This window comes from Thalassophryne amazonica, chromosome 7 (assembly GCF_902500255.1).
Source record: "Thalassophryne amazonica chromosome 7, fThaAma1.1, whole genome shotgun sequence".
Lineage (NCBI taxonomy): Eukaryota > Metazoa > Chordata > Actinopteri > Batrachoidiformes > Batrachoididae > Thalassophryne > Thalassophryne amazonica.
This window is the reverse complement of record NC_047109.1, coordinates 65,767,983-65,794,631: the sequence shown is the minus strand read 5'-3', so window position 1 is coordinate 65,794,631 and position 26,649 is coordinate 65,767,983. Positions and strand designations below refer to the sequence as shown.

General features: G+C 39.5%; 1 long non-coding RNA gene across 1 annotated transcript in view; it reads right to left on the bottom strand.

Annotated features, from left to right (window-relative positions):
• The window catches only part of LOC117514071, a 26,135-nt gene extending 82 nt beyond the window's left edge, over positions 1–26,053 (bottom strand). The window contains exons 1-3 of the long non-coding RNA XR_004561794.1: positions 26,043–26,053; positions 24,689–24,693; positions 1–246 (exon numbers count right to left, since the gene is read on the bottom strand). The exon at positions 1–246 is cut by the window's left edge and continues 82 nt beyond it. This is a non-coding gene — a long non-coding RNA (uncharacterized LOC117514071). The remainder of the gene's footprint in view (positions 247–24,688; positions 24,694–26,042) is intronic.
• Between the last annotated feature and the right edge of the window lie 596 nt (positions 26,054–26,649).

Genomic DNA, 26,649 nt, shown 5'->3' with positions numbered 1-26,649 from the left:
AGCAGCAGCATTAGCATAAGTTTAAGACTCTCGTGAGGGAAATCATGATTCCTCTAAAATTATCACTTACAGTCATAAAACCATTGGAGAAGTCACATTTTTCTAATACAGCAAATATGGCATTCTGTTCTGAAATACTGATTTGTCATGTAATAGTTTACATTATACTGTTTTGGAGTCCAGTGAAGTGTAGATCCAAGTTTATGTTTCCTACCACACTAGGGATGGGAAAAGTCATTTTAATGACTGTAGCCTAGTGAAGGCCTACATTTAGCATTTCATGAATGCATTTTACAGAATACATTAGTAGCCCATGAACTCCTTTTTCAGATAGCTATATGCCAGCTAACCAAAGTAGCTGAATTGGTGAGCCACTGGCAAATGTGACTATAGGTTTCTCAGCTTACTATATACAGTTATATGTAAAAGTTTGGGCACCCCTGATAATTTTCATGATTTTCCTTTATAAATCATTGGTTGTCTGGATCAGAAATTTCAGTTAAATATATCATATAGCAGACAAACACACTGATATTTGAGAAGTGAAATGAAGCTTCTAGTATTTACAGAAAGTGTGCAATAATTATTTAAACAAAATTAGGCAGGTGCATAAATTTGGGCACCCTTGTCATTTTATTGATTTGAATACATTTAGCACTAATTATTGGAACATAAAATTGGTTTGGTAAGCTCACTGACCCTTGACCTTACACAGGTGAATCCAATCATGAGAAAGGGTATTTAAGGTGGCATTTCCAAATGTTTCCCCTCTTTGCATCTCTTCTAATGAGTGGTAACATGGGAGCCTCTAAACAGCTCTCAAATGACCTGACAACAAAGATTGTTCTACATCATGATTTAGGGGAAGGATACAAAAAGCTATCTCAGAGATTTCAGCTGTCAGTTTCCACTGTGAGGAACATAGTGAGGAAATGGAAGACCACAGGCACAGTACTAGTTAAGGCCCAAAGTGGCAAGCCAAGAAATATTTCAGATAAGCTGAAGGGAAGGATGGTGAGAAGAGTCATAGTCAAACCACAGACCTGCTCCAAAAACCTACAACATGATCTTGCTGCAGATAGTGTCTCTGTGCATCATTCAGCTATACAGTGCACTTTGTACAAAGAGATGCTGCTTGATGCTGTAATGCAGAGGAAGCCATTTTCAAATGTTTCTCCTCTTTCCATCTCTTATAATGAGTGGCAACATGGGAGCCTCTAAACAACTCTCAGATGACCTGAAAACAAAGATTGTTCAACGTCATGGTTTAGGGAAAGGATGCAAAAAGTTATCTGAGATTTCAGTTGTCATTTTCCACTGTGAGAAACATAGTGAGGAAATGCACTCTAAAAAAAAAATAGTTGAGAATACTTCAAATTTGCAGGCAACAGTCTGCACTAAGACTTTTATGTTGTGCCGATGATGAAATATATGTTATATAGTTCATCATCGGCACAACATAAAAGTCTTAGTGCAGACTGTTGCCTGCAAATTTGAAGTATTCTCAACTATGTTTTTACAGTGCATGGAAGACTGCAGGCACAGTACTAGTTAAGGCCCTAAGTGGCAGGCCAAGAAATATCTCAGATAAGCTGAATCGAAGGATGGTGAGAACAGTCATAGTCAACTCACAGACCTGCTCCAAAGACCTACAACATGATCTTGCTGCAGATAGTGTCTCTGCGCATCGTTCAACTATACAGCCCACTTTGCACAAGGAGATGCTGTATTGCAGAGGAAGCCTTTTCTGTGCACAAGCCACTAACAGAGGTATGCTAAAGCACATTTGGCCAAGGCAGCTTCATTTTGGAATAAAGTGCTGTGGACTGATGAAACTAAAATTGAGTTAATTGGACATAACAAGGGGCAGCATGCATGGCTGAAAAAGAACAATATTCCAAGGAAAAATACTTGGTACCTACAGTAAAATTTGGAGGTGGTTCCATCATGCTGTGGGGCTGTGTGGCCAGTGCAGGTACTGGGAATCTTGTTAGAGGTTCACATGGATTCCAGTCAATATCAGCAGATTCTTGAGAACAATGTTCAAGAATGAGTGGCAAAGTTGAAGTTGCGCTGGGGCTGGATCTTTCAACAAGACAATGACCCTAAACACTGCTCAAAAGCTACTAAGGCATTCATGCAGAGGAACAAGTACAATGTTCTGGAATGGCTATCTCATTCCCCAGACCTGAATATTATTGAAAATCTGTGGTGTGATTTTAAGCGGGCTGTCCATGCTCAGAAACCAACAAACCTGACTGAACTGGAGATGTTTGGTAAAGAAGAATGGTCCAAAATACCTTCAACCAGAATCCAGACTCTCATTGGAAGCTATAGGAAGCATTTAGTGGCTGTTATTTCTGCAAAAGGAGGATCTACTAAATATTGATGTATTTTTTTCTCTTGAGGTGCCCAAATTTATGCACCTGTCTAATTTTGTTTAAATAATTATTGCACACGTTCTGTAAATCCTATAAACTTAATTTCACTTCTCAAATATCACTGTGTTTGTCTGCTATATGATATATTTAACTGAAATTGCTGATCCAAACAACAAATGATTTAGAAAGGAAAATCATGGAAATCATCAGGGGTGCCCAAACCTTTGCATACAACTGTAGCTCTTAAGCTCTAAGGTTAGTGATTGGCAATTTATTTGTATTACTATGTAACTTCAAACTCAATGGATCTATTTATGGAACGGTTTGTCCTTCAGTAACATACTTTATAATAATTGGATTATTTTGGACAGTGACTTTTTTCCTGTTGTATCAAAAGTTAGAACTGTCATGAGTTCTTGAGATTGGTTGAATTTACCTTAAAAAATCATGTGGCATACATGACCAAATTTTTTGGCTCATTGACAAATGTTTGAAGAAAACTTGTACCCAAAATCTGAGTGTGACTGGACCCTGAGTAATGAAGCTGGGCTTCTACCATATGGCTACTTCCATTGATTTTCATTTTGTTATATTACCAGCAGTGGTGGGCACAGCTAACCAAAAGGTTAGCTTCGATAACTGGTAATCAGCTAACTGAAAAGTTACTTTTTAACGCTAAACCGATAAACTGCCTAAAAACTTAAAATTTTGCCTCCCATATGCTCTCAGCTACTAAGAAGCTGATTTTCAGTTTAAACACCGCCAAAGATTCTGATAGAACCAGTGGCGATCACAAAACCAAACAGCCAGTGAGCCACTGCTTGTCTTTGTGCACTCTGTCCCCTGCTGTAGTAAAGCGTCATTTACCTTGACAGGATACAGTGGGCCAGCGATGAGGCAGAAGTCTTGAAATGTAAAGCAGGTTTGAATTATGGTTTTGCTTTAAAGTAGACATGCTTTGAAATAAATGCAGTCAGATCTTTGGACCAAAAAATGACTTATATTTACACATAAGATCCTTCCGAATGTAGTAAAGTAAATCTACAAGCCCAGATCTGTCATTCAACGGAGAAATCTTCATTTAAAAAATGACATTTACAGCTAAAATTTGGCCCTCCGCAAAACTCGTCACATCCGGGATGTTGCCGTGACATAGGAGAGAAGACACTGTCCCAGCATGCATTGCGCGCGCCGGGATGGATATAGCAGTGTAAACTGTAATTTGTTGATTTACGTCAGTTTGCATCTCTTACAAAAGCACCTTTTTATTGCCTTATACGGAAGTATCGACTTTTTTTAAAATTTCATATTGTCTTGCAGTAAGTTTGGTGAGTATACATTATTTTTGCCTGAAAATTATTTTTTGGGGACTTTTTCATACGCCCATTTGACTGAGTGGTGTCACGACGGAGGCACTCCATGCAAGCCGATATTTTCTCACGGGGCAGGGCTGGGGTTGGGGTTACTGCGCCAGCCTGCTCGCTAGTGCAGCATATGAGCAGGCGCAGTAAGGGTCGGGGAAGAACGTCACACGCTGTCAATGTCGCCGCTGATCTGAGCATTCAGAGCTGTATCTCACATTTATTGCAGCTTACTTTTGGATGTTGAAACCAGGATCTGCTGGTTCACCCCACACTTTGGTGCCTGGATCAGCGGCTCCCCCCCCTCGCAGCTCGGGTTCATGCTGGTAGGTTCTTAGCTGTGTGTCCGCCAGCCTCGCTGCTTCTCCACCTTGATCTCCGCCGTCATTTTCCTCATCAAATTCTCCAGATCACCATCATCTTGGTCACTATTTGAGCTATCTGAGCTACTGCTAAGATCATCAGGATCCTCTACATCGACTTCCATGTCGAGATCGATCTCATTGTCCGACAATTTAGCAGCCATTTTCAAGCGTTCGAATTGAGAAATAGCTAGTATTGCATTCACTCAACATGCAGGATCGGACTGAAGGCGCTAGTGCTCTGTCTTTTCTCTTATGTCACAGCAATGTCCCGGATGTACGTACAAACAGTTTTCGCGGTGGGCCAAATTTTAGCTGCAAACTTATCATTTTTAAATGAAGATTTCTCCGCTGAATTACAAATTTGGGCTTGCAGATTTACTTTACTGCATTCATAAGGGTCTTATAAATACATATCAGCTATTTCTTTCTGAGATCTGACCACATTTATTTCAAAGCAGGTCTACTTTAAAAATAAAATTATTCTGGATAGAATAGTAAAGAAGCTTAAATCTTCGACTGGACTGGGTTGCTTGACGTGAGGGCGTTTCGCTTCAAATCACAGAAGCTTCCTCAGCTAAAATTCTTGCACTGGTAGTCTGACTTCTGTCTTGACTCTTGTAGAGAAGAATAAACCAGAAGCCAACAAAAGCTGGAGTTTTTTAACCTAACCAGACCCCACCTACCGAGAGGCTGACTGCTATAGGCTAGTGACTAAACAATAGCTCTAATTAGCACCTATTGTGCTCTAGTTAGCACTCTCCTAATGACAGGACGGAAGCCTCCCCTGATGGCTCCCTTGACGACTCTCTCCTGATGACGTGAATGACTCATTACCATGAACAAAAGACTGAAACTGCTTTGACCTGAGTACCAAATTGTAAACAGGGGACAAAGCGTGTCTGAGACCCGCTCCGCGGTTAAGGCTGGGTTTCAAGCTTCTCTACTATGGAAACCACTTGGACAACTGAGAGCCTACACAGAAACTCTGGATAGAATAGCTACATTAATGTAACCTCTTTAAATGTACAAAGTGATATATAACACATATCTGTTCATTTTAAAATAATGCACTAATTCTGAAGATTTGAACATTAACACACAGAAGCCCAAAGGGAATTATGAGTAACTAAGCCTCCGCTCATACTGATTGGTTGATTCATTCATTCTATGTAAAAACCAACACAAGTGAATCAATGTAATGTGTTGGTGTTTACAAATAAATGTGCTTTTGTAAAATATGTCATTTTTTTATTTGTATAAAAAAAGAAAATTTCAAGATCCCGCTAGACAGCGCCTAAGCGCATGCATGATGACATCACAGCTCTATCCTGTTAGGGAGACAAGGTTTCTTTCAATAACAAGAACTGTCAAAAAACTTTGTCGCGTGTTGGAATTGTGTGGCGATAGGAATCACCTTTTGAATGTTTGAATAACAATGTCAGTCGCACAAAGAAATCAAATAATAGTGAAAACATGTTCGGTGCGGTGTTATAACAGATCAATCAGTCGCTCTGCGAGGCGTCATAACATCAAGCCTGGTTCACATGGCAAGATAATTAGGCTGATATCGCACCCGATCTTCCCCTTCCGACAATCTTAAGGATGCCCTGACAATCGTGATGACGCTAAATATCATCTTTTCAGATATTCCTGCCATGTGTGGTTTGTAAGAGCGCTCTGATTTGCTCAGAAGGACGTGAGCAGCTAAATGTGACATGCAGCCTATCAGAAAGCGAGGTGTCTGACCTGGGAATGTTCGTGTTTGAAATTGTGTGTGTTGTTTTTACCATGTGGCTGACACCACACACTGTACAACTAAACCTGTTATCTCCACGTGTGGAGTCTCTCAGGTTTTGGAAACCTACAGATAATTTTAAAGTCCTGCAGTCGACAACACTGTGATATAACCGGTCGTCAGTAGATGGCAGTGTTCTATGCATTTTGACGCCGGTTATATCACACGGCCTGAATCACAATTTCGGCTTTTGGAAAAGCAACCTGGGCTTCTTCTGGTATTTTTACATAAAACAAACACAATAACATTTATAAACCCAGAGAATATATTCATGAGAGTTTTAGGCACAATATACAAAGAATTTAATGTTGTTGTCTGTGTGGAGCCTGATCAGAGTGTCTCAAATGCATTTCTCCTGTCGTGAACTTTTACCCATAATGCACTCCACACACTCCATGTCCACACTAACACCTTCAAAATTAGTGCATTACTTTAAAACTAAAACATATAGCTGATATTTTCACTTTATAAAACTTCAAACGTGACATTAATTTAAATAACTTGCCCGAAATGAGTTTGGTTAAAATTCTAACCATAAGTTAAAACTCTATGCCTCTGGATGACTTGGGTGCTATTGCCAGCATATTAGTATGGGGTCAAAAGAAATTACTTTTTTTCTTTTCTATGATCAGTTCTCCTTTGCATGCAGAGGATAGAGCTGTTTATTCTGGAACCAGCTCATCTTTGTAGAGGATAAAACTGTGCATCTACTACAAAAAAATAAGTCTGCAAAAATGTTAGTGGTCTAAAAATTATTGGACCAAAACTTATCGGAAGGTAATTGGTCCAATGATGGTTTTCAAAGTTATCCAAAAAGCTAATGCGATAATGAAAACATTATCTTTGATAATTAGCGGTTAGCGGATTAGTAGAACTGTGCCCACCACTGATGACCAGGTATCAAATTTAGCAATGTTGGATGAAAATGCATGCAGTATAAGTAGGAAAAAGAGACATGCCCTGATCTCTGATCTGTAAAGCTGAGGTTCTTTTTGATTAATTACTGGAAGTGATCACAGAATTCTAAGGTGTAATTGTGATTCCAGGTGGCTTTGCCTAATCAAACCATTGTTGCACTTTTCAGCTACATTGGCCATGGTTTACCGGAACCATAGCCAATGCTGTGAAAACAGCACTACACTTTTTAATGCGTCTGAAAGTGATGTTTATTGATTGAAATTTCCCATAGCTCATTTGACCCAATGTAATATTTAGTAGTCTTTCTTCAACTCCTGCACATGAAGGAAAATATGTTCTTTCTGCAAGGTTTGTTGTGAGAAAATAGACTTGGCAAAAACCACAAGTAAAGCATCAAAATGCTTTTGAAGAACAAAGTCAAACACGACTGTAATGTGTCATAAAAGGAATTGTGGCAGCTACAGCATTTGAGTGGACGTGTCCACCAGCGACAGATTGTATGGGAGAGGTAACAATGTTGCCTCTGAAAGTTCTTTCAGTATTTCATTTGATGTAAATACATTCTATCGGGTTGAACTCTCATTGATTTACTATGATGTTGTTTTCTGTTTGATTTCCAGGCTAAGCCTCTTGAGTTACTCTAACTTGGTCTCACAGAATACCATTGTATGTCTCTTATACTAGGAATAAAATGAAACTATGATGCAAGTGTCAAAGCAGTTCATGTGAAAATCGTGTGACATCACTGTGTGAGATGCACAAACACCCATACACAGTGATGAAAGTTTTCCAGAAATTCCCAGAAATCTGGGTTCTTACTTGTGTGGTGAACATTTCCGGGTTATTTTTGACAGCGTTCGTCAGACTCCATTAATGCTCCACACCCAAAGAGTAGGTGGCAGTGTGTTGGTGCACTGTGTTGTGCACCATGTTGGTTTGCAAACCGCCAATACGAAGGGTTATTTTTGTTTTCCTGGCCTGCGTTGGATTTAGTCTGTCTGCCTTTCACAATGTTTGTAAAATTGTTTGGAAACGTCGCTGATGAGATGTCACAGTCCTGATCCGAGACTGAAGGATAAAATGTAACGCAGTGCCACTCGACCGCACATGACCGCACGAATGAGAGCTGCTGTTACAGATTTTAAAATGAGCTCCACGTCGCGTTGAAATGACAAAGAAAATGGATGAAATGTTCTGCTGCGGGAAACTAAAGTTCATCATGAATAAATTCAAATGGAGTGTTTTGGTCCACCAAAAGGACCAAAACGCTGCACAGACATTTTTCAATCATTATTTCTACAGAAACAGAATTTTTTAAGTCATCATTTGTACAGAAACATTACCACTCCCGGATAAGTCTTAGATTTTTTTATATCAAGTTTTTAAAGGAATTCTTTGTCAGTTTATGTTACTCAAATTATTTCACACAAATTAAACTCTGCCTTTGGTATGAATTGATATGTTAGTCTGCCCATGTTATGGTTTCTTCTGTTACATGGGTGTGAAATATTCATGTGGAGGAAAATATGAAAAATATTTAAGATGCTTGTAAAAGTCAGATATTGATGTGAAAAAGGTTTGTGCGTTGTTTGGCACAACACTTAAATTGCGAGTATCCCAGAAATGCTGACATCAGCACTGGATTGAAAAATCTCTGTCATTGCATTTTTAATTCAGAGAAATGAATAAGAATCTAATTTAAACTCAAATCAGTGTTCCTGAGAACTAAGTTATATTAGTGACTTAAAGTGTAGGTGACACCAAAAAATGTGCACAAAAATGATGAAATGTTGATATTTAAAAAAATCCTGAACAATAGGTGAATGATAAACTACAACTGTCTGAAGCCTGCACTCTATTTCAGCCCTCAGCCTATGCGTATTGCTACGTCATCACCAGAACAGGACCTGCTGATTCAAGAACCAAATCATGTGCAATGTGTGTGTGTGTGTATATATATATATATATATATATATATATATATATATATATATATATATATATATATATATATATAAGTGATGGTGTAGATTTTTTATTTATGATTTTTTTTTTCTGAGAAACAGGTACATTCAAATCTGAAAAATGTCACGAGGGGCTGGAAATATGAGCTATTTTTAAAATACATATTGTTTCTTTCTTGAATATAGTTAGTGTCTTGTACATTAGTGGCGTAACATTATTATTAAATATTTAAACCACACGAGAGAATAATATAGTCTTACCTGTCTGTTTCAGTGAGATCATTTTCAGTCTGATGAAAACATCTGAAAATAATTTGTTGTTCCTACACGTATAAGATCATAGAATCTTTTAACATACAAGGTCTGTCAATAAAGTATAGGTCCTTTTTATTTTTTTCAAAAACTATATGGATTTCATTCATATGTTTTTACGTCAGACATGCTTGAACCCTCGTGCGCATACGTGAGTTTTTCCACGCCTGTCGGTGACGTCATTCGCTTGTGAGCACGCCTTGTGGGCGGTGTGGTCCAGCCCCCTCGTCGGAATTCCTTTGTCTGAGAAGTTGCTGAGAGACTGGCACTTTGTTTGATCAAAATTTTTTCTAAACCTGTGAGACACATCGAAGTGGACACGGTTCGAAAAATTCAGCTGGTTTTCGGTGAAAATTTTAACGGCTGATGAGAGATTTTGAGGTGATACTGTCGCTTTAAGGACTTCCCACGGAGCGGGGCGTCGTGCAGCACTCCCAGGCGTCGTCGTCAGCCTGTTTCAAGCTGAAAACCTCCACATTTCAGGCTGTAGGTTTGTACATCCCACTGAATGTGGAATTGAGCATGGAACCAAACTCCTCCCTGGCCACGCCCTATTTAAATATGCAATTTTATGTAAATAGGCCCTTGGAGCAGGGATCCCCCACGACGCCACATCAGACAACATGAACACAGAAAAGAAATTATACTATAGATGAATGGAAATTACGTGGAGACATGCAGGGACAGTTTATTCAGTACGCTGTTAAACGGATTAATCATGAAACTGGAAAAATGTTTGTGGGAGCTACAGGGTGTGTGTGTGAGGCCGACACACAGAACAGCGCACATACTGACGTTAAAAAGCTGAAGCGCACCTTTGCTGACAGTGTGACATTCACAGTTTACACACGCGTTTAGTGACAAATTCTGAACACAGGAAGCCTGTTAAGAAGTTCTGCAGCTCACTGTCAAGCAAAATAAAAAAGACGTTAATAATAATAATAATAATAATAAAACATATTTGAATGTGCACATCCCCAAATGTGTCTGCGCTGGTTTTCCTTTGGAACAATTACACAAACTATTTAAACACAGCCACTCCCCCACCCCCCATCGCGCACCACTCAGCCTCCACATACTGTATGATTTGAACATTGATGAAATGAAAATGTTTCCTATTAACAGAAACAAATTCATCATGTGATGGCGCCTTTATAGCAAAATGTGTGCTCTCGCTGCAAAATGCGCTTTAATGTTGGAATGTACCTGGATGACATTTGGATGATTGCGGCTCAGCTCAAGGTTGACTGGCACGTGCTTGACCCATCAGCCAGGTCACGCTGGAATATCCCTGATGCCAGGTCAGCACCTGTATTGGCACAGACAACCCCTGGCTCCTCGTTGTACAAGTATTGAGTTCTGGGCCGACCGCAGTTCTGTGTGCACCTGCAGTCACAGTGGACTTGGTAATCAAAATCTTTATGAGCCATTTATCCTCATATGGAAATCCTCGTGTTCCCTGAGTACACGCTCACGTTGAATTCCACCATCTGCAAGCTCCTCTAGCAACGCCACTGTTAGGGCCATTTTACGCATCACTTTGCGTGTGCTTTTATATCCATCCATATAATTGCAAACACGTGGGTGTGTTAAATGTTCATCAGTGTCTCTGATGTGTACATCACTCTGATGACTTATTCTTTTCACACTATTAATGGTTCCCAGCATCATGACCACAGTGAAACAATAGCTGTAGAAACATGCATACGCCAGCCTGCATTTTTGCGTGACGCACTGCACATTTGCACGTGGACATGGAGACAGGCATATGCCAGGTTTTTGTGCGTACGCACGCTTTGTACATGAGGCCCCTGGTGGGGCTAAAAGTCAAAAATCTGATTGTAGAGTGCACCTTCTAGTTACAGAATGTATCACTAACTGTGTCAGGAAGAGGTGTAGTAGTTTAATATGGCAAAAATCTCAGAGACTTACTGTAAATACCCAACAATTAGCTGTAAAATGTCAGTGAACATTTGATTCATCAATAATTTAGTTTACAACCTTTTCTGGGTGATCTGTTGAGGTCTTCAATTAGAGTTTTCTGAACAGGAAATGGAAGTAGTTTGATGGTAATGCGCCTGGGGCCTCATGTACAACTCCAATTACGATGAAGTTGGGACGTTGCGTAAAATGTAAATACGAGTAAAAACAGAATACAATGATTTGCACATCCTCTTCAACCTATATTCAACTGAATACACCACAGACACAAGATATTTAATGTTCAAACTGATAAACTTTATTGGTTTTGTGCAAATATTTGCTCATTTTGAAATGGATGCCTGCAACATGTTTCAAAAAATCTGGGACAGTGGTATGTTTACCACTGTGTTACATCACCTTTCCTTCTAACAACACTCAATAAGCATTTGGGAACTGAGGACACTAATTGTTGAAGCTTTGTAGGTGGAATTATTTCCCATTCTTGCTTGATGTACGACTTCAGTTGTTCAACAGTCCGGGGTCTCCGTTGTCGTATTTTGCGCTTTATAATGCGCCACACATTTTCAATGGGTGACAGGTCTGGACTGCAGGCAGGCCAGTCTAGTACCCGCACTCTTTTATTACGAAGCCACGCTGTTGTAACACGTGCAGAATGTGGCTTGACATTGTCTTGCTGAAATTCGCAGGGATGTCCCTGAAAAAGACATTGCTTGGATGGCAGCATGTGTTGCTCCAAAACCTTAATGTACCTTTCAGCATTGATGATGCCATCACAGATGTGTAAGTTGCCCATGCCATGGGCACTAACACACCCCATACCATCACAGATGATGGCTTTTGAACTTTGCGCTGGTAACAGTCTGGATGGTCTTTTTCCTCTTTTGTCCAGAGGACACAACGTCCATGACTTCCAAAAACAATTTGAAATGTGGACTCATCAGACCACAGCACACGTTTCCACTTTGCGTCTGTCCATTTCAAATGAGCTCAGGTCCAGAGAAGGCGTTGGCATTTCTGGATGTTGTTGATGTATGGCTTTCACTTTGCATGGTAGAGTTTTAACTTGCACTTGTAGATGTAGCAACTGACAATGATTTTCTGAAGTGTTCCTGAGACCACGCGGTAAGATCCTTTACACAATGATGTCGGTTTTTAATGCAGTGCCACCTGAGGGAATGAGGATCACGGGCATTCATTATTGGTTTTCGGCCTTGCTGCTACGTGTAGAAAGGTCTCCAGATTCTCTGAATCTTCTGATTATATTATGGACTGTAGATGATGGAATCCCTAAATTCCTTACAACTGAATGTTGAGAAACATTGTTCTTAAACTGTTGGACTATTTTTTTCATGCAGTTGTTCACAAAGTGGTGATCCTCACCCCATCTTTGCTTGTAAACAGCTGACCCTTTTGGGGATGCTCCTTTTATACCCAATCATGACACTCACCTGTTTCCAATTAGGTGTGCTTTGAGCATTCATCAACTTTCCCAATCTTTTGTTGCCCCGTGCCAACTTTTTTGAAATGTGTTGCAGGCATCCATTTCAAAATCAGCAAATATTTGCACAAAACAACAAAGTTTATCAGTTTGAACATTAAATATCTTGTCTTTGTGGTGTATTCAATTAACTATAGGTTGAAGAGGATTTGCAAATCATTGTATTTTGTTTTTACTTTACATTTTACACAACGTCCCAACTTCATTGGAATTGGGGTTGTACAAAGCATGCGTACGCATAATAACCTGGCGTACACCTGTCTCCACGTGCATGTACAGATGTATCAAAAGTGACTTGAGCATGGAAATGTGCAGTATGGCATGCAAAAATCCTGGCTGGCATACACATGATTCTACAGCTATTTTGCCATCTCCAACATGTACAGGTTACGCAGGGAACTGTTAATAGTGTGAAAACAAGAAGTCAGCAGAGTGATGTACACATCAGAGACACACTGATGAACATTTAACACACCCACGTGTTTGCAATTATATGGTTGGATATAAAAGCATGCGCAAATTGGTGCATAAAATGGCACTAACAGTGGCTGTATTAGTGTTGTTAGAGGACGTTACAAATGGTGCAACCCGATGTTAGCATGTATTCAGGGAACACGAGGATTTACTTCCAAATGAGGATAATTGGCTCTGAAACCAATTTTGATTACCAAGTCCACTGTGACTGGAGTTGCACACAGAACTGCGGTCGGCTCAGAGCGTAATATGTGACGAGCCAGGGGTTGTCTGTGCCCACACAGGTGCTGACCACGCTGGGCATCCTGGCATTAGGGGCATTCCAGCGTGAGCTTTCTGATCGGTCAGGCATGTCCCAGTCAACCTTGCGCCGAACCACCAGCTGTGTGGAACACAATCACCCGAATCTCATCCAGGTACATTCCAACATTACAGCACATTTTGCAGCAAGAGCCAGTTTACCGAATGTAATCGGAGCTACTGACCGCACACATTTTGCTGTAAAGGTGCCATCACATGATGAATTTGTTTCTGTTAATAGGAAACAGTTTCATTCCATCACTGTTCAAATTATTTGATGTGCAAATGTGCATCAGGCAGCTGGCACGGTGAGCCATGGGGGGCTGCTTGTGTTAAAACAGTTTATTTGTGTAATTGTTCCAAAGGAAAACCAGCGTGGGCACATTTGGGCATGTGCACATTTTATTATTATTATTATTATTAATGTCTCTTTTATTTTTGCTTGATGGTGAGCTGCAGAGCTTCTTAACAGGCTTCCTGTGTGCATTATTTGTCAATGTGTGTAATTTGTGAATGTCACACTGTCAGCAGAGGTGCGCCTCACCTTTTTAATGTCAGTGTGTGCGCTGTTCTGCATATCGGCCTCACACACACATGCTCTGTAGTTCCCACAAACATTTTTCCAGTTTCATGAATAATCCCTTTAACAGCGTACTGAATAAACTGTCCCTGCATGTCTCCACGTAATTTCCAGTCATCTATAGTATAATTTATTTTCTGTGTTCATGTTGTCTGATGTGACGTCGTGGGGAATCCCTGCTCCAAGGGCCTATTTACATAAAATTGCATATTTATATAGGGCTTGGCCAGGGAGGAGTTTGCTTCCGCACTCACTTCCACATTCAGTGGGATGTAGAAACGGAACGTGCGTGAATTCATGCCTACGCACACTTTCATATGTCTGTATATATTTATGCTTACACCAGATTCAGGGTTTTGACGTTCACCAACTTTTATTAGAAAGTCCGCGCAAATCTTTGCACATGAGGCCCCTGAAGATTTGATCAAATAATAACATTCACCAACCTGCCTACTTGTAATGAATTCCTGAAAAGGGGAATAAACACTCTATTCAATCAGGAGTGTACCTTTCATTTCTTACAAATTGTCACATAATTCCTCATTCCTCATTTTCTACAACTAAGGGTCCCAAATCCAAGATGCCATCCAAAATGGCGTCCGTTTAGCAATAATGCAACATCTTTGCTAATACATAAGATATACTGTAATTACAAACAAAGTATCCAAAAATAATTTTTTTTGACACAAGGAAATAAATGAAATCATCAAATTTAGGCTAATGCCAAATTCTACTTATTTCGACACTGTAATCCATACACTGATATCGGAAATAAATGGAAAAACAAGATATCTGATTGATTAAAGTAATGTATTGTTCAAAAGGTGTACAGTATTTGAGCAAGTCAAACAAATTTACATACCGTGAAACCATGTTAGTTACTGTTCAGTTATTTTATGAATGGAAAAAATGCAGAAAGTTGCATAGTGTATAGGTATAGTTTTAGCAATGCACATCAATCGTCTTCACACTAATTTATCGCTGGTTGGATTGTTTTGTTGTTGCAAGTGAAAACCCCACATCTACAAACGTCTGTAAATGGGATATTGTTTTGGGGACAACTACACTTTGGGACAGTGTGGTCTGGTTGGTGTAGCTTCTCTACAAGGGACTTTGATCTGGTGCTTTTGTGTATATCGAGCTAATTCAACATTGAGGGGAGTTTCAGTTCAGTGTTTGAAAGCGACGTCTTCGTGTTTTGTTTTCATAAATAACGTGCCGCTCGGTCTTGTATGCACACACATGAAATGCTGCAACAGCACAGATGCACTTTGGGTCATGGATTTGGCCGTGCTAGTAGTTTTAACTTCATGCAAACTTTGGATAGTATCTTTGCAGAAGAGCTGGAGCAAAGCAGGTGGTTCATAACTATTAAATGTACCTTGAACATTTGATAATTTTGTTTGTTTGCTGCTCAGCTGACAAATAAAGCAAAGTCCAAAATCCACAGTTTTTCACTTCTTGTTCAAAGAAGACTGCCATGTTGGTTAATATACGGACTCTAAGCAATATTATAGCTGCTGTGGGCACTTGTCTCCTACAAATACAAAGAAAATATAACTTTGTATACATATATACACCAAATGTTTAAACCTTAACCTAATGTGGAAAAACTGCACCCAGCGACTGCATTCAAACATTGATTTTGGGCCCGCCATGTTTAATTCAGGATGGCAGTCTGTCTGAAGCTTAACAACATAAAAAAATTAGTAGTCACAGGGAAGTTGTTATCCATGTGGGAATCTCTAGGTACTTTTTTTTTTTTTAACAAGGTATAGATTTATATTAACCGTAATGTCAAATTTATGCTTTTTTGTTTCATGGAAGCCATCTTGCTTTTCTGGGCATTAGAATGCGAAAAGAAATGGCACCCTATTTTTTTAATCTTTAAATCATATTCTAATTTTTATTTTGTGAGAAATGAGCCTACACTACATTCCTAGAACACCACCAACCAAACATCTTTAGACTACTTTGAACTGAGTGATTGTTTTTATAGTGACTGGAGAATCAATCCTGCCGCCAAGCCCGTTGGGAGAGTTCTGCAGGCTCGGGACCACCTGCAGAGCCAGGTGCAAATTGTCATTCCAAGGACGGAGCAGCTTATTGTCTTGCACAAACATGAGTAAGTAGGATTTGATCCTCTGAGCCTTTTGTAGGAGGACACATTTTTCCCAGAATAGGAATATGTGGGAAGGCCATTTTATCACACTGTGCATTAATCTTCCTCTGAGCTACAGACAGATTGTCTTTTATGTGTTAACAGAATGTCTAATGAGCAACCCCAGTCTCTTCGATTTGAGAAAGAAGTTACTCAGACAGTTTGCACACTAATTTTTAAGCAGCAGTAGAATTTTTGTTTTACCATTTTTGTTTGAACACCCTTGAAGGGTCTCTCGGTACATGATCAAACACTAGTGAAGCTCAACTAAAACTCAGTGTCTCAAACTACAAGAAATATGCTCCCCACATTCACTTTTAGGTCTGGAAAAATTATTCTAATATGAACCCTGAGATTCTGCTGGTTGATGAAGCTGAAGATCCTGAAGCACCTGAGCTTTTTCTAGATGTCCAGTCAGCCTGGATAATGGTCAAAAACCTGATATACTAAACATTAAACATCATTTGTGATTAGTGCAAGGGAGCACAAGAAGAAAAATAGGATTCGGCACGCATGACTTAAAATACTCTGTGAAAAAAATCAAAAATAGTGAAAATCTTACAGGAAGGTTTACCAACAATCAGAGATGTTATGAGTATTGCAATTTTGAACCTCAGATTTCACCTCAGGCAAAATAAATGCCTTCATACCGCATCATATATTCTTGTAATTACACGAATGTCAGAAACCCACAAAAGGTAAACTGCTGGAACTAAAACATAACTACTTGACTTGAAGAGGAATTTAAGGAGTCCATTTATGCATTAGCACAGCATACTGCTCACGAAAGTGCCTTGATTTTCAAACATTGCTTAATTAGAGATTGTCGCCTCAAGTAAGAACTGACATTCGTTTGTTGTAATAATTCTTCAGGAGATAGTAAATCATTTTAAAATTTATTTACTTCCTCCACACAAGCTGTGTGGAGGAAGTAATGGTAACCGACTGATTCTTTTTCAGTTCAAGCTCACAGTTCCAAGGACAGGGGTGAAAACTACTTTTGGAGTAAACAAAACTCTTGCCAAATCTTTACCAAGAATACAGACCTGCCAGCTACTACACATTTTGCATATGCGGTATACATTTGATACCAGACCATGCTGCTATGCAAAAGTGTCCCGAACCTATACAAAAACACAAGCCTAATCTGTAACCTGCTGCAGGCATCCGTGAAAAGTGTAAAGCTACTGATAACATTTATTTACCTGTATGTTCTTCACAATATATGTAGCACTATTTAGATGTTAAAGCTGTAGTGACTACACAGTAAACTAAGTAAAGATTAAAGTTTTTCCAAAAATGGCCTAAAATATTAGCATTTTTGAGCGGAACCAATGCAGTGAGTTCAAACTAAGGTGGAACTTAACCTTTTAAGCTTACAGCCTCATGCACACCTACCATGTTATAGGTGATGAAGCCAGTGGCAAATATTGCAATTTTTCTGAAAAATATACCTGTTATAGTGTTGAAAAAACACTGTATTACTTGATAGGTGGAAGAACCATTTAATAAAAAAATTTAACTGTGGGAGAAAGACTTGTTCCGCCGTAGATTGTATATGTCTATGGCCTCTCTGATGTTACCCATAGGTTTCTAAAGATGAGTTTTGAAGCTCAAATAGTGTGACTGAGCCATCTTGTCTGTGCGTAACTCCACTTTACTCTCTTCAACTCATAAATGGGCAAAGATGAATATTAACATACCACCCAGTTTCCAAACAAAAGAAGCTGCGGCTAACAGGCTAACTTTGCTTCATGTGTTTCATTAGCCCATATGTGTGTACTGGGCAGTGGGTTTCATAATGGAAGACTTGCATGTGAGTATTAAAATGTATGGCCAGCATATTGCCTGAGTTATCAATACATATCACTCAACCTAATCTCACTGAACTAGCCGCTAATATACAAATAATTAATGTTTGTGTGTGCAATGGTGAGAATATTTCATGAGGTGAAAGGTGGAATGTTCCATTCAATGAGTTGAATGGAACATTGAGGTGAAGAGGTTCCAAATAGTCCAACACAAATTTTAAAGAGCGTTCCAATCCAAAATTGTTCTCAGTCAACTTTCAAAAACAGTTATATAGTTCAGAAACAATCCTGACAATGTAGTCCATATCGGACGCCGTGCACTGACTTCTTTGTGTACAGACTGCCGTCTGCTTTCCTCAGTCCAATGAAAAATCACAAATTAAATTTGTTGAGCTTTTCATCCGACAGCAATTATACTTCAGCTACAGACGACCCAGCGAATACTGCAAATGCCTCCAGACGGTTTACAGCATACTGATAATAATAATAATACGCTCCTTCAAATTGTCGTCTGTCATCAAAACAAATCCCTCGTTGTTTGTTTTTAAACTAAGCTCCATCGCTGCTAGTGTGAGCACACCCAGGGATCGCAGTGTGCAGTAGCACAACACTTAAAGTACCAAAATTGCATGCTAAATAGCACCTAAATTTCATCTTTCACCTCATGAAAAATTCTTTCCATTGCATGAATAAAAAAAAACCTTCATTATTTGTTTTATATAACACCTAAAATAGATCCTAAGAAGAGAAAAGGGACTTACATTTTGGTGAGCGTCACTGGTCCTTTAAGTTCACTGCTGTCTGTTTTCCTCAGTCCAGTGAAAAATTGATCCAGTGAAAAAGACAAATCTGGATTACTGGATTTGTTTTTTTTGTGTGTTAGAAGAATGAGCTCCATTAAAAAAAAACAAACAAACAAAAAAAATGGCATGTTTGTTTTTAAGCTAAGTGTTGTTGCTGCTAGAGGGAGCGCACCATGGTTGCCGCGTCCAATAGCACAAAATGTACCAAAACTGCATGCTAGAACCAAAATTGCATGGTAAATGGAACACGATGGCAAATAGTACGCATGATTCATATCATATGACATACAAACCACTAATCAAATGACAAGGATCTATTTAGGTGTTATATAATAATTGCTAACCTGGTCAAATCTGAGAGCATGTGCTGGTGCTGTACTTTGCCACACCACAGAACTGCCTCGGGTCCTTGGTGGCGTCCACCCAGGCAGATAGCCGGTCCATTCCCATATCTCTAAAATGACCATCTATCTGCTGCAGCTAGGTGAACCTTGGACATCCCCCTTGGCCTTCTCCAGCTCCTGGGGTCAGCACTCAGACACCTGCATTCTGGGTCATGCAGAGAGAAACAGGCCACATGGCCAAAATGTCGCACCTGATGTTCCCTCACTATGCAAGTGATACGACTCATCCTAGTCTCTCTTAGTAACCATTTGTTTGATGCAAAGTAATTCCAGCAGTACCCAAGGATCCTTTGAAGACATTTAGTACCAAAGAAATACCAGTCACCTCCTTAGGTCACTGGTTAGTGTCCAAGTCTCACAACCATACAGCAAGACAGGCAGGGCCAGGACCCTAAAGGCTTGGACATTCATTTGCCTGCAAAGATACTTGCATCACCAAACATCACTGGAAATACTGGAGCACTATTTCCTTTCATGGTGCATTAGCACAATTACAACAGAAAGCCATATTATCTCATATATTTATAACACAATGCTCAGAAAGGGCAGTCAACTGGACTGGATTAAGTCCACAGCAGCTACCAGCCACAGCTAGCAGGGCCCTGACTACAGCACAGCTGTCACTCAAAGCAACCATAGCCCAAATTATTGATAACTTTATGGCTTGAAATATCTTAAACAAATGAATTATTCTGCAATAGATTGGCGTCATGTTCAGGGTGTAACCCCACCTCTCACCCACTGACCTCTGGGATAGGTTCCAGATCCCCTGTAACCCTTAACTGAAATATGCAGGTAAAGAAAATGAATCATGTTGCTTCTTTTTTTTTTTTTTTAGTCCTCACCCATTATCCAGTTGTCTTAAGGATGGAAAGCTGTGGGAGACCAAAATCTTTTTTTTTTTTAACCAGACTGTCAACATGATTAGTCGTGCTGTAAAGTTGGAAAATTTAACATGGACATCGATAGAGAATGACTTGCTTTTCTTCTGTTCCCCGTTGTCTTCACTTGTCAGGATGAGTCTGGATCCTGGCTGCCTCCCATTAGTTACGGACATTATGCGCCTTTATTGATCAGTGGTGTTTTGTTGGTCACTTTGTGATATTTGTCCCTGCAGTCTCACCCCATGACAGCAATGTATTATCCAGTGTTTAACAGATTATTGGTGCTCCTTCAGAGATAGAAAAGAAGAGTTGGAAGAAGAAGCTTAAATGGTTGGCTCATGCATCATTTCATTGGCAATAAGCATATGCTTCATCAATCAAAGAAAAAAGACAGGACAATATATTAATATGCCTAAAAGCTAACTGATCATGGTTCTATCATAATTCGATTCCATCAGAATGACATGAGACAGAGATTTCCAGCACCAACAAAATTTTATATATATACTCAACAAAAATATAAATGCAACACTTTTGGTTTTGCTCCCATTTTGTATGAGATGAACTCAAAGATCTAAAACTTTTTCCACATACACAATATCACCATTTCTCTCAAATATTGTTCACAAACCAGTCTAAATCTGTGATAGTGAGCACTTCTCCTTTGCTGAGATAATCCATCCCACCTCACAGGTGTGTCATATCAAGATGCTGATTAGACACCATGATTAGTGCACAGGTGTGCCTTAGACTGCCCACAATAAAAGGCCACTCTGAAAGGTGGAGTTTTATCACACAGCACAATGCCACAGATGTCGCAAGATTTGAGGGAGCATGCAATTGGCATGCTGACAGCAGGAATGTCAACCAGAGCTGTTGCTCGTGTATTGAATGTTTATTTCTCTACTATAAGCCGTCTCCAAAGGCGTTTCAGAGAATTTGGCAGTACATCCAACCAGCCTCACAACCGCAGACCACGTGTAACCACACCAGCCCAGGACCTCCACATCCAGCATGTTCACCTCCAAGATCGTCTGAGACCATCCACTCGGACAGCTGCTGAAACAATCTGTTTGCATAACCAAAGAATTTCTGCACAAACTGTCAGAAACCGTCTCAGGGAAGCTCATCTGCATGCTCGTTGTCCTCATCGGGGTCTCGACCTGACTCCAGTTCGTCGTCGTAACCGACTTGAGTGGGCAAATGCTCACATTCACTGGTGTTTGGCACGTTGGAGAGGTGTTCTCTTCACGGATGAATCCCGGTTGACACTGTCCAGGGCAGATGGCAGACAGCGTGTGTGGCATCATGTGGGTGAGCGGTTTTCTGATGTCAGTGTTGTGGATCGAGTGGCCCATGGTGGCGGTGGGGTTATGGTATGGGCAGGCGTCTGTTATGGATGAACACAGGTGCATTTTATTGATGGCATTTTGAATGCACAGAGATACCGTGACGAGATCCTGAGGCCCATTGTTGTGCCATACATCCAAGAACATCACCTCGTGTTGCAGCAGGATAATGCACGGCCCCATGTTGCAAGGATCTGTACACAATTCTTGGAAGCTGAAAATGTCCCAGTTCTTGCATGGCCGGCATACTCACCGGACATGTCACTCATTGAGCATGTTTGGGATGCTCTGGACCGGCGTATACGACAGCGTGTACCAGTTCCTGCCAATATCCAGCAACTTCGCACAGCCATTGAAGAGGAGTGGACCAACATTCCACAGGCCACAATTGACAACCTGATCAACTCTATGCGAAGGAGATGTGTTGCACTACATGAGGCAAATGGTGGTCACACCAGATACTGACGGGTATCCCCCCCCAATAAAACAAAACTGCACCTTTCAGAGTGGCCTTTTATTGTGGACAGTCTAAGGCACACCTGTGCACTAATCATGGTGTCTAATCAGCATCTTGATATGGCACACCTGTGAGGTGGGATGGATTATCTCAGCAAAGGAGAAGTGCTCACTATCACAGATTTAGACTGGTTTGTAAACAATATTTGTTTGTTTGTGTATATATATATATATATATATATATATATATATATATATATATATATATATATATATATATATACGAGGGCTGTCCGTAAAGTATAGGTCCTTTTTATTTTTTTCAAAAACTATATGGATTTCATTCATATGTTTTTACGTCAGACATGCTTGAACCCTCGTGCGCATGCGTGAGTTTTTCCATGCCTGTTGGTGACGTCATTCGCCTGTGAGCACTCCTTGTGGGAGGAGTCGTCCAGCCCCTCGTCGGAATTCCTTTGTCTGAGAAGTTGCTGAGAGACTGGCGCTTTGTTTGATCAAAATTTTTTCTAAACCTGTGAGACACATCGAAGTGGACATGGTTCGAAAAATTAAGCTGGTTTTCAGTGAAAATTTTAACGGCTGATGAGAGATTTTGAGGTGATTCTGTCGCTTTAAGGACTTTTCACGGTGCGAGACGTCGCGCAACGCTCTCAGGCAGCGTCATCAGCCTGTTTCAAGCTTAAAACCTCCACATTTCAGGCTCTATTGATCCAGGACGTCGTGAGAGAACAGAGACATTTCAGAAGAAGTCGGTTTCAGCATTTTATCCGGATATTCCACTGTTAAAGGAGATTTTTTTAATGAAAGACGTGCGGACGGGTCCGCGCGTCGGGACGCAGCCGACGCGGCGCAGCGGCACAGGAAAAACACCTCCGTGTTGATAACCATTTGTTAAAATCCAGTTGGCTTTTGATGGCTTTCAGTGGAGTGAGTATATGAGAAATTGTTTATCAGCTGGAGATGTTCCAACTTGTCCTCAAGGCTTCCAACAGAGGTGTTTTTCCTGTGGCGGAGCGTCACGGCGGCTGCGAGCCGACGCTGCAATCCGCCCGCACGTCTTTCATTAAAAAAATCTCCTTTAACTGTGGAATATCCGGATAAAATGCTGAAACCGACTTCTTCTGAAACTTCTCTGTTCTCTCACGACGTCCTGGATCAATAGAGCCTGAAATGTGGAGGTTTTAAGCTTGAAACAGGCTGATGACGCTGCCTGAGAGCGCTGCGCGACGTCTCGCACCATGAAAAGTCCTTAAAGCGACAGAATCACCTCAAAATCTCTCATCAGCTGTTAAAATTTTCACTGAAGACCAGCTTAATTTTTCGAACCATGTCCACTTCGATGTGTCTCACAGGTTTAGAAAAAATTTTGATCAAACAAAGCGCCAGTCTCTCAGCAACTTCTCAGACAAAGGAATTCCGACGAGGGGCTGGACGACTCCTCCCACAAGGAGTGCTCACAGGCGAATGACGTCACCAACAGGTGTGGAAAAACTCACGCATGCGCACGAGGGTTCAAGCATGTCTGACGTAAAAACATATGAATGAAATCCATATAGTTTTTGAAAAAATAAAAAGGACCTATACTTTACGGACAGACCTCATATATATATGAGGTCTATTAGAAAAGTATCCGACCTTATTATTTTTTTCAAAAACCATATGGATTTGAAGCACGTGTGATTACATCAGACATGCTTGAACTCTCGTGGGCATGCGAGAGTTTTTTCACGCCTGTCGGTTATGTCATTCGCCTGTGGGCAGTCTTTGAGTGAGGAGTCGCCCACCCTCTCGTTGATTTTTTCATTGTTTAGGAATGGCTCAGAGACTGCTGCTTTGTTTGATCAAAATTTTTTCAAAACTGTAAGGCACAACTGAGTGGACTGAGTGATATTGTGTATGTGGAAAAAGTCTTAGATCTTTGAGTTCATCTCATACAAAATGGGAGCAAAACCAAAAGTGTTGCATTTATATTTTTGTTGAGTGTGTGTATATATATATATATATACTCATAACAACAAATACCAAAGGAACAAAGCACAGACAATGAGATGAATCAATAAACTGAAATTTCTCATCACAACAAAACAAACAATAGTGCACAATGCAATATACAAAAGCAATAATACAAAATACTTAATTGTTCATAGTGTAACAAGAAATTATTTTAATTTTAGAAAGTATTTTAAAGCCAACTAGAGTACTGTTTAATCTAATGTATTCCAGAAGTTATTCCACAGAAACAGTGATTTTTTTTTCTTTTCTTTTTTTTTACAGTAGCTCAAGTCTTTAATTTATCACATAATAATGTTCCTCTAAAATTATAACTGGAGTCCTTAATTTTAAACAGATTTTGTACATGTTGAGGTAGAAGTTTGTTTTTTGCTTTATACACGATTTGTACTGTAACATAATCAACTAAGTCCTTGAATTTCAGAATATTTAAACATAAATAGTGGCTTAGTTGGCTCATGATAAGGTTTATTACTGATTATTCTTATGGCTTTCTTTTGATGCTTCAAAAGTAAGTGCAATGTAAGTACATAATATTATTGTAAGTATGTTAAAAATACATGGATGGCACAAGAAAGTGAAAACACTTATTTCCATTGTGGTCTATTTAAAATCAAATGACAAAATAGAAGTAAAAATATAATAATAATAATAATAATAATAATAATAATAATAATAATAATAATAATAATAATAATAATAATAATGTGTATATGATAAGAAGAACCTAAACAACTTGTAATACATTTACCCCAGTGGCAGCGCCAGAAAATTTTTGTTGGGAGGGGGGGCTGAGGGGGAGCTGAGGTAAAAGTTGGAGGGCTCCACAAAATGTCGTTGAAATGAACAATATATAGTAAATTGCTTTATAAATACCAAGGTATATGTTTTAGTCACCCGTGCTCCTCTAAAATGTGGTATCAATGCACACACATATCACTTAGAATGATTGCAAGTTCAGTAAACTTGCACATAGGTATACAAACTGAATTCGTTGAAATGGTGCTCAAGACAATGCATGGAATCAACCTTATACAAATCGTCTATGTCAAAGATTTACTACCAATTTAATACCAAGGTCATAACCATTCGATAAAAGTAAGTAAAAGATATAGCCTGAGAAACTTAGTTGTAAGTGAGTTTTAAGAGTGGCCGCAATAAATATTTAGGAAACCTAAATTTTTGGAGTATGGAGTTAAATTTGTCTCAATACTTGCAAATGCACAGAGGATGATTTACAAAATCCTTTGATTTGTACATGTGCTTTGTGATCCACAAAGACAAATTTCTGATTTGTAACTTGTGTGTGGGGTTTATTGTTTATTTGCAAAACTGAAAATTTTGTTTGTGAAGGGTGATTCAGCATTGGTGGATCACCGAACACACACATTCATCACTTTGCTCAGTTGCGCAATATTGCGCCGGGGTCTAGTGCCCTGTGCTGCCCCAGAAACTAAATTAAATTTTCATCTACTGATACACTTTCAACATCTCCTGGAACAACAAATCTCAAAATTAGTGCATATTTAAATGATCCTAGATTCGACCTTTCATTTGAACCGTCAATGATCATGTTGAAATAACAGAATATGATGTGGAAGTAGGACCTGGTATGATTTTCCTTTTAATTGTAAACCAAATTATGCATTAACTCAGAACAATTAAACTACATGAAATTCATGAAGACTGAAAAGACTGTTAAACCATGTCAAAAACCACAGCGAAAGATTGTAGAATATTTTAAAAATCAGGGTAAAATATCAATAACATACCTTATAGTAAAAAAGCCACACATTCTTGTGTAAATTCCTGTAAATCCACTCAAAGCCACAGTGTCTTTTTTCCCATGAAACAAGTCTACATTAATAAAAACTAATTTACATTGTTGTGTAAATTCATGTAGCCTAAATTCATTCAAAGCCACAATGTCTTTTTTTTCAATGAAAGAAAGTCTAGATTAATGAAAGAAAAAAAGGCACATAATCTTTTGTGAAATTCTGTTTTAACAGCACAATGTTTATTTTCCAGAGAGAGAAAAAAATTCTTACCAGTTCACTTTTCCTGTTCATCTTTCAGGTGTGTTCATGAAGCCAGCAACAATTCCACGGATTCTTGTCCTTATCGCACTTTTTCAAAACGTCTTTCTCGCCATCTTCGCTCTGTCTGATGTCGCTCTGTGACACAGACATGCTGCAAAATTCTTCTTTTAAAAACTTGAAAGTTCTAAAAGTTTGCGATGTCCACATGCCACGTTTAGCTAAGCTTCGCACAGGAGCTACACAGTGTCACCGCAGCAACCAACCAGTCCCGCTTTACGACAACTGTCCTAACAGCCAGGCTTTGAGTGGCATTTATTCTCCGCGAAACTCCGCGGATCCAATGAAACGGATATGTATCTGTAACACACAGATCAGTGTTTGCGGCCTTATAAAACTTGCATGATGTCGTAAAAAAAATGCTTTGCGATAAGCATTTTAAAAACTCAGTAACGATCACGATTAAAGAGTACAACACGAACACCCCCCGCTCCCCATGATGAAATCCGCAGAGTTTTCACAGCCCTGTGAGGTGCATTTTTCTCAGTCAGTCAAAAATAAAAGTAAAAAACAAACTCAGCATCAAAAACATCATTTTGTACATTACTTTCCTCATTCACATTCTGTTTGTTTTTGTTTTCTAACAGCTGGTTAACATGTCTTTTTATACATGCCCCATTCACAGACACTAAGTCACCGGACCCAAAACTCGGGTAATCTCTCTAGTCACCCATATTTCTCATCTGCTGTCATTTTTAACAAGTACCGCTTGTCCATCAGTGAAGTTCCTAAGTCTGCCCTTACTCCTGGACTCTTTCTGTG